The 8322-nt window shown below is 45.1% G+C and overlaps 1 long non-coding RNA gene across 1 annotated transcript; it reads left to right on the top strand.

Annotated features, from left to right (window-relative positions):
• The first annotated feature begins 3752 nt into the window (after positions 1–3752).
• LOC146007180 (uncharacterized) lies at positions 3753–4336 on the top strand. Its single transcript, XR_014444267.1, has 3 exons — positions 3753–3811; positions 3950–4018; positions 4314–4336. It is a non-coding gene; the product is annotated as an uncharacterized LOC146007180 (long non-coding RNA).
• The last annotated feature ends 3986 nt before the right edge of the window (positions 4337–8322 follow it).

Raw genomic sequence — 8322 nt, forward strand, 5'->3', positions numbered from 1 at the left:
CTGATTCTGTCAATTTAGATCTAATTCCGACCGGTTGTATGCAGATTGTATGTACTTTTGGGCTTTTTTGTCATTTATTTGATCCGATTCCGATCCGATGCGCGTACACGCCACTCGTTTGGTCGCATCTTTGGTCCTACGTGCTGCAGGTAGGATCCGTCAATCCCAGGCCGACCGACCATCAATCGCATGCAGATCGTGAGTGTTTTTTGCCGCCTCCGTCGGCCATCCGTCGTTTCATCCAGCCTATTTGAGTGGCATTTCCTAAACACTCCCCCCGGCGCCATGTTTTTCCACATAGCAAACAGTGCTGGACTCTCCTTCTTGTCTCATCTCCCAGAACAACAACCTGGTATGTTTGCACTCCCAATGCTCTCCTATGCATGCCCACTGGTGCCACCAATGTATATAGTGTGTATAGAGCACTGGTTTGTCAACCGGGCACCTGACCATGTCACTGTTTGCTCGGGTGGGCCCCATGTGTGCGCGTGTGTGTATGTATGTATGTGTATATATATATAGTGCAGATACAGTGGCACTCGGGTTTGCAACAATAATGACGAGTGGTCTTAACGACGTTTCATTTCACATAACGGAAATTTCAAATTTCCGTTATGTGAAATGAAACGTCGTTAAGACCACTTGTGTCTATCGTCATTATTGTTGCGAACCCGAGTGCCACTGTATCTGCACTATATTTATGATCTCAGCGCTGCTGTGATCTGTAGGCACCGGGGCCAAGTTATCTTCAGTTGGAAGAGTGCCAGCTCTACTGCGAGTATGTGTATATATATTTATATATATATATATATATATATATATATATATATATATATATATATATATATATATATATATATATATGAAGAAGTCCAGGAGACCGGCACATCCAATGCACATACGCTGTAGAAAACTAGCTGGGTGCCCACACTAAGCGATTTCAACAAACAATTTTTGGTGGTGCGGCACTCCCCGCATATTAACCAGACAGGAAACCGGTTTAAAGCGACGTTTCAATGTCTTTATTTAGACATTTTCATCATATATATATAACCATTGTCCACCATTGCAGTATTCCATGCACTCCTCTCTGCTAGGCCCCATTCACCTGTGTTTGTGTGTGTGTGTGTGTGTGTATATATATATATATACAGGTCGAGTATCCCGTATCCGAATATCCGTTATCCGAATTATTCCGAAATACGGACATTCCAGAAAGTGAAAAAAAAAATTTTTTTTGCTAAAAACTCACTGGGGACATTTGTAACAGCATCACTGGGGACATGATATGTAACTGGCACTATATATGTGCAAGACAATGATTGCTTGGCATTCAAATTCAGTGCTGAGATAGTATACACATTTTGTTTCATGTTTTGAAACCTTGTTTTTTGAACAATTAAAATATGTTTGTGTATATTTTATGTGGTAATAAAATATATTTGTGTGTATATTATGTGTTTATACAGCATAAATGCAAGATACTTCAAAATACATCATTGAAATATTAAAATATTCCGAAATACGGAATAATCCGTTATCCAAAATTCTCCTGGTCCCAAGCATTTTGGATACGGGATACTCAACCTGTATGTATATATATATATATATATATATATATATATATATATATATATATATATATATATATATATATATATATATATATATATATATATATATACTGTGTGTATATATATATATGCGCATTTTATTTCCGCACTACAAATCGCCACAATTCGCGCATTTTAAAATCGCATTTTTTAGGCAAAAATCGCTTATTGATTGGTTTGTGAATTGGAGTTGAAAAAGTGCGATTTGCGGCAAAGTGTTGCGAATTTGTGTCACTAAAAGGTGCGATTTTTCCGCCGGTCATGTGCGCATTTTTAACCAACCAGAGTGCGATTTTCAAGACTGTCTCCACATTACAAATAACACCCTAACCTATTGGACCACCTCTGTCCCCTCCATTAGGCATCACACCCCCTATATAAAGGGCCACTGGCGCCATTTGATTCTTTGATAGGAAGTAAGGAGCATGGAGAGCAGTGTCAGGAGCAGTGCTACGGCCCCCATACATTAGGCCGACTTGTCCTTAGGACAAGTCGGACCCATTTCTCCTGTGAGCCGCTCGGCAGCTCCCCGGGAGGCTCACATAAAATTTGGCACTTGATGAGCCAGATTTTACATGTGATAAATCGCTTGCGATTTATCACATGTAAAACAAATGGGGAGCTGCAGGGCGGTGAGGAGCAGTGGGGCGGGCAGCAGCAGTAGTGGGGGCGGGCGGCAGCAGTAGTGGGGGCGGGCGGCGGCAGTAGTGGGGACGGGCGGCGGCAGTAGTGCCTGGCCGGCATGCTGTGGTCACAAATAGTAGCGCTGCCGCTGCGGGACGGGACGCACAGTGGTGGCTATTAGATTTTCAAAATAGCTGTCAAATGACCGGCCGTTCTGTGATTGGCTGAGAGAGCTCTCAGCCAATCACAGAACGGCCGGTCATTTGACAGCTATTTTGAAAATCTAATAGCCGCCACTGTGCGTCCCATCCCGCAGCGGCAGCGCTGCTATTTGTGACCACAGCATGCCGGCCAGGTCAGCGTCACCAGCCGGGAACTTATTTGTGAGCTGCCTCCCGCCCCCACTACTCCCGCCGCCCGCCTCCACTACTGCCGCTGCTATTTGTGATCACAGCCGGCCAGGTCAGTGTGTCTGCCCGCCGTGCACCCCCGCCCCCCGGTGTCTGCATGCATATGCCTGACAGGTGGGCAGGCATATGCATAGCATACAGGGAGGTCGGATGATCTTATGTGCTGACCGTCCGACCTCCCTGATCCGGTCCGATGCGCACGGGACCGCGCATCGGATCGGATCATATATCACACACCTGCGATTTTGGGGCGATTTCATCCGGTTATTGGCCCAAAGTGCCGAAATCGGATGAAATCGTCCCAAAATCGTATAGTGTATGGGGGCCTTTAGTGTGAGCAGAGGAAGAGGTGTTGGTGGCAGAGTGAGGAGTGGCAGAGGGAGCAGAGGAAGAGGAAGCAGTGGCAGAGGGAGCAGTGTCAGCAGGCAGCCAAGAGGAGCCAGAGGGAGAGGCAGCAGAGGACTGGTGAGGGCATCCTCCATTACAGGGAGTAGCAGCAGTGTGCCATACAGCATGGCCACAGCAAGGCCTGCCCCACAACAGGCCCTGGCGGAGCAGCACCAGCAGGAGGAGGAGGATTATCCGCAGCCATCCACATCTGATTCCCAGGACATTTACCATACCCCACAGCAGCTGCAGGAGGCCCACATGTCGGAGGTGGAGGAATATTTTGAGGAGGAGGACACTGGCATGGGTGTGGACTTTGAAATGGGAGGTGAAGATTTTGCAGAGGAGGAGGATGAGCCTGAAGATGACCGTACGCCAAGTGGCCGAAAGATCCGCTTCAGCTATGAAGAAAATGTTGCCCTTGTCAGGGCCATCATACCAGTATATGACCGCTTGCTGGGGAAAAGCCACCACCGAACCACTAACCAACGTAAAAGGTCTATGTGGTTGGAGATAACCCAGGCCGTCAACGCGGTAAGTCACCGCAAGCGGCTGGTTAAAAACGTGAAAAAAAAAAAACGTTTCATGACATAAAGCGCCAGCTGAAAAAAAAAATGGCACTTGAGTTGGAGGAGGCCAACAAGACTGGTGGAGGAGTGGCAACCCCGATTGCATACACTTCGTATGAGATAAATTTGCAAAGAATTATAACCCCTGAGGTCCTACCAGGCAGCCACATTGCAGATACGGATGCGCCTCCTACGACACCCACAGCTGGTAAGTTTAATTTTTGTAATGTTATGTTGTATTGATATACTAAGTAAAGTACTGCAGTGGATAAATATGTAGCCATATTTTTTAAAATAATTTCATCATTGCAAGGTAGATAATGCTTTGCCATGTTTTCTTTAGCAGAATGTCCTTCCCGAGGTGCAACAGCATCGCATACAAGAAGGCCAGTTGAACCCGACACTGTTGAAGCAGGTAAATAAAAATAAAAATCCCATTACACATAAAGTACACACACCCATGTCACATCCACTATCTCTCACATTACATTCATGTGCTGATGCAAAATTACAATGTACATGATTGTAATGTGACCTACACATGACAAAAAATCCTCATGTGAAGGCTACATGTAGTTTTAGGGTACATATGTTAGTAAATAGTACCCCTAGTGATGTGCAACCAGCATCTCAATCCCTTTCAAAAATAGTACTGCTGAGAGACTGCCCTATATATGCATCAGGACTTACTTCTTCATCTGTATACACAGGTAATGTTGAAGGTGGACCACAAGCTACAGAATCTGTGGATATTATGCAGGATGACATCCACATCATTCTTGAACCCGTGGACACGTTTGCGGCTGAGGAGGAAACACAGGCCTCATCACTGAGAGATGCACCACCAAGTGGCGTGCCTCCCAACCCCCCACCACACACAAATACACCCCCTACAGTACCTTTTTCTGCCCAGGTAGCTGCCTCCTTGGTCCATTTCAAGGACAAGCAGCTGGAATTTATGGCCTCCCAAAGCTTGGAAATGTCTAACATAAAGGGGTACATGCGTGACACCTTTCTGCAATTTCGCAAAATGGCTAGACATGTGCGGGTTGGTGTAGGCACTCAGGTGCGCATAGCAAATAACCTAGACACCCGGCTGTCTGAAATTGCTGTGGCTTTAAGGGAGCAGAACAGCCATATTGGCACTCTTGCACAAAGTTTAGTAGCCCTTACCCATGCCAGTACTGTGCAGAGCAATGCGTTGATGGCCATGCAGGCCCAAATACAGCAACTGGAGGCCTCACGTGTCCTAGGTGCTCCTACTTCGACACTGAGTAGTGTGTCTAGCACACCAGCAAGTGGCTCACCCACTTCCCCACCCTGACGGAGTGTTAGGACCCGGGGTGGCCTGGGGGCAGGGTCAAAACATGGCAGTGGCCATACTGATGCTGGCCGAAAATAGTTTATTTAACTACATAATTGTTGATAGGATTTACTATGGTAGTTGTTACATTTCACCACATTGGCTTTGTTTATGTGTGGACATTATATACTGTAGTAAAAATGAGTAAACACATATCATTTTGTCTGTGTATAATTACTGTTATATTTCATGTGTAAAATAACCCATAGCATAACGGACGATGGCCATGGTATTGTTGTTAATTAGGTTTCGTGCAAATCTGGCCACACTCCTGTTTACATTAAGGTGTCCTTAATGCAGTTTGGGTATATATAGGGGTGGGCCAGAGACAAATGGAGGCCACCTGTGTTGAAATGAACTATTTGTGCACTTGTCCAAAGTGAGATTTGGCCCAAATCGCCCAACAGAACCTGGTCTGAAAAACATGCGAATTATAGACACCTGAAAAGTGCGAATTCACAAATCACATCTCATTAAATAAGCGAGTTGTATATTTTTTTTAAGGAAAACATGTGGATGCGAAAAAAATGCGAATTGAACTTGCGCTTTATATTCGCTATCGAAATCGCTAATAATATGCGATTTCAGCTCTTTAGCGCATTCCATACAATAGGCGATTTTGTGGAATAATGCGAATTCGCCAGCTTTAGGTCACAAAATCGCAAAAAAATGCAATTCTCATCCCATAGAATGTCACCCATAGTTCGCATTAACCACAATCATTAGTACAATGCTAAAATAGCCCTTGTAATTAAAGTAGTAGGAACCACTATTGATAGGCTGGGCTATGCGGACATGTTTGCCATCAATGGCTCCACCGCAATTTGGAAAGTTCCATCGCTGTTCAAACTCCTCTGCGATGACTTTCCATTCATTCACGCTGGTAGGGAACTGAAATTAGAAGTAAATAGAATTGATTAGTAAACATGTTGTTCAATTTTTTTACAGCTTGCTGACGACCCACCTCCAACCCCGGACCTGTCTGCGCTATCAGATAATGCATGTACATCGAGCGAAGCTCCTACTCCGGCACGCACTCCGCCACCCACCCTGGAACCCACTCCACCACTCCCCCGTGCTAAAAAAATGCGTGGCAAAGGAAAAAAAGGAGAAGCAGCAGCAGATGAAGAATTTATGATGCGGGCACAGCGAGTCCTGCAAAGACACCCGGACAAACATGACAACTACTTCACTTTTGTGGCAGGGTGTGTTCGCAACATGGCTCCGGACCAGCAACTGATTTTTGAAAAGTTATGCATGGAGTTGGTGTATAATGGCAGCTTATGGTATCTGAGCAGAGGCACTAAAATAGTTGGCATGGGTAGTGCACCAGAAACACCACTTTCATTAGAATCACCCACACAGCCTTCTCAACCCGCCAATTACCGTCAATTCTACAGTTCTTTACTGATAGATGATCCGGAGTCTCCTGTTTTTGAGGATCTGTCTTAAAATATAGGCTATTTTGTCATTTGCCATCCACATGGCCTCAGCTGCAGATATGTGAAGGCCACTGCTCACATGGCGTATGGCGCACATCAATGGGGCCGGGCCAATTGCATCTGCGCCATGTGGTCCGCAGCCTTTACATATCTGCGGCAGACCTCCTCTGCCACACAGTACCTTATCCCTACTGTTGTAAGGGCCTGTTTCATAAGTTACCAGAGTGTCTTTTTTCTTGGTTTTCTACGTATATGCTGCTACCTGTACCTGCATTACCAGAGGGAGAACAGGATTCTCCTCAATCTGGAGAGCAAACTCAAATTATTGCCCTTTTTTCTTTGCCAATAGTATAGGGTACTGAGCGACAGACATGGTCTCAGCTGCAGATATGTGAAGGCCACTGCTCACATGGCATATGACGCACATCAATGGGGACGGGACCATTGCATCTGCGCCATGCGTGCCGCAGCCTTTACATATCTGCGGCAGACATCCTCTGCCACACAGTACCTTATCCCTACTGTTGTAAGGGCCTGTTTCATAAGCTACCAGAGTGTCTTTTTTTCTTGGTTTTCTACATATATGCTGCTACCTGTACCTGCATTACCAGAGGGAGAACAGGATTCTCCTCAATCTGGAGAGCAAACTCAAATTATTGCCCTTTTTTCTTTGCCAATTGTATGGGGTACTGAGCGACAGACATGGTCTCAGCTGCAGATATGTGAAGGCCACTGCTCACATGGCGTATGGCGCACATCAATGGGGCCGGGACCATTGCATATGCGCCATGTGGGCCTCAGCCTTTACATATCTGCGGCAGACATCCTCTGCCACACAGTAGCCCGTACTTATTGGGAAAGTTTAAACTGGGTCATACTTAAATGTTTATATATAGTAGTGTGTTTTTTTGTAAAATATCCTTTATATGGTATTATAATATATTTGTGTTGACACAATAAATCTATATTTGTATATGTATTTACACAAGTTTTACATATGAAAGGCCTAAAAAAATGGTTTCTGTTCTAGGCCTAAATTATAAATAAAACAATTTTGTTTGCACAATAAAGTGTACGGTGTATTTTTCATTGTTACCTTGCAATACTGGTACTGCAGCACCTTCACAATGGCTTTGCAGGTCTCCGAGATGATGAGGCCCAAAGCTTGCGGGGAGATGAGGGATCCACACTTCAGGTCAGCAAGAGACCGTCCTGTCGCCAGAAACCTCAGGGTCACCACCAGCCGTTCCTCAGCAGGGATAGCCATGCAATACTTGGTATCCTGCTTCTCGATGTGGGGAGTCACCAGACGCAGCAATTCCTGGAAGGTGGCATCATCCATCCGCAAAAAGTTCCGGTAGTTGTCTGGGTTATTTTCCCTGATGTCCCTGAGCAGTGGCATGTGCGAACGAGTATGACGCTGCAGTAGCCACTGCTTTGTCCAGTATGATCTTGCTCTCCTGCGCTGGGCCCTCTGACGCCTGAGCTTCAGCACAGCATAATAGAGCAGGTAATCTTGCTGGTGACGACCCATCACTGCATTCTCCATAGTGCAGGGTTAAAAGACACTTTGGGCGGTATTCAATGAGCCTGATTCGCCATGTTTTTATGGCGAATTTGTGCTGTTTGGCGAATTTCTGACTAAAACGGTGAATCACCCTATTCAATGACCACATGGCGAATACATTTCAAGATTCACCGAGTAGCAATCGCTATCTTTTTATGGTGAAGTGGAATGTGAACTTTTAAAATAAAGTGTTTTGTTTTTTACATTTGGTGTCAAAAAATCAGGAATTTTATTCTGAGGAGGGGCATGCTATTTTTATTCATGTGCTGTAAGCACATGAATATATATTCAATTTTAAAAAAAATATATATATTTTTTTTTTTTTACACAGCAGCCAGCAGGGGGCG

The sequence above is a fragment of the Crinia signifera genome, chromosome 6 (genome assembly GCF_055691185.1).
Source record: "Crinia signifera chromosome 6, ASM5569118v1, whole genome shotgun sequence".
Lineage (NCBI taxonomy): Eukaryota > Metazoa > Chordata > Amphibia > Anura > Myobatrachidae > Crinia > Crinia signifera.